This window comes from Nannospalax galili, unplaced genomic scaffold (genome assembly GCF_000622305.1).
Source record: "Nannospalax galili isolate Female #2095 unplaced genomic scaffold, S.galili_v1.0 scaffold105, whole genome shotgun sequence".
Classification (NCBI taxonomy): domain Eukaryota; kingdom Metazoa; phylum Chordata; class Mammalia; order Rodentia; family Spalacidae; genus Nannospalax; species Nannospalax galili.
Genome location: NW_008354502.1, coordinates 1,447,967 through 1,449,045, shown reverse-complemented (window position 1 = coordinate 1,449,045; position 1,079 = coordinate 1,447,967). Strand labels below are relative to the sequence as shown.

Genomic DNA, 1,079 nt, shown 5'->3' with positions numbered 1-1,079 from the left:
AATTTAATCCCAGTTCAAGCTGCCTTTAAAGTTATTCTGTCATTACTGTTAAATATCTCCATTTCCTTCTTTGATTTGTTGAGCTAGATGGGATTTTTATGGAATCCTTTTGTTTTTCTTTTTTTCTTTTTCTTTTCTTCTTTTTTCTTCCTTTTTCAATGGTAATACTAAGGATTGAATCCTGGATGGCATGCATGGAAGACAAGTATTCTACAAAGCCCAGCCCAGTCCTCTTTTTGGTATTCCCAACAATATATTTTTTTATTATTCTTATTTATTTATTTTATGTGTATGAGCGTATTTCCTGTATGTATGTGAGTGCACCCGAGTCGCCCAATACCACGGAGGTCAGAAGAGGGTTTCAGATTGCCCTGGAACTGGAGTTAAGGACAGTTTGTAGCCACCATATAGGTGCCGGGAATCAAACTCGGGTCTTCTACAAGAGCAGTCAGTCCTCTTAACTGCTGAGCCATCTCTCTAGGCCCAACATTTCCAACAATATTTTTTTTTTTTTTTTATTAGAAGAAGCATTTCATTACAACAGCATTGACCTATTCAATAACATTTTTCTGAGCTAGGGTACATCTCTTTCAAAATTGGCTGTACATTTTTAGGTTTACAGAGGAATTATTACGCTTGTACAATCTTTTACTGATTATAAACTCTACAAGACATAAAATTAAATGAGGTTTTAATGTTTAGAAAAGATCTCCACTTCGTTGTTAAAATACAGTTTCATACAGAAAAATTCATTTTAAGGCAACTGACATTGAGACGTTTTCACATGCATTTCTAATCTCTATATATATGACTATTACTGGTCACAGTCACTTACTTTCTGAGTTCCGTGGCATCTGAGTATGAATATAAACTCGTCAGATAAACAGCCTTCTTCTCCCTCTAGAGCCTCCATACTCTGTCATCCCTGCCAATGTCCACTGTGTTGTCAGGACCCCCATCTATTGCCCCCATCTGTCCTTCTGATAAATCTAGTCAGCCAGAGGTCCCTGTTCCAGGAGGATCAGCTGTTCCTCATCTACAGCAATCCATTGTCAGTATTCCTTTGGATAGAATTGGGG

At 37.3% G+C, this 1,079-nt stretch overlaps 1 protein-coding gene across 1 annotated transcript in view; it reads left to right on the top strand.

Annotated features, from left to right (window-relative positions):
* LOC103748928 (structural maintenance of chromosomes protein 2) overlaps positions 1 to 1,079 on the top strand; it is a 52,757-nt gene that overhangs the window by 17,098 nt on the left and 34,580 nt on the right.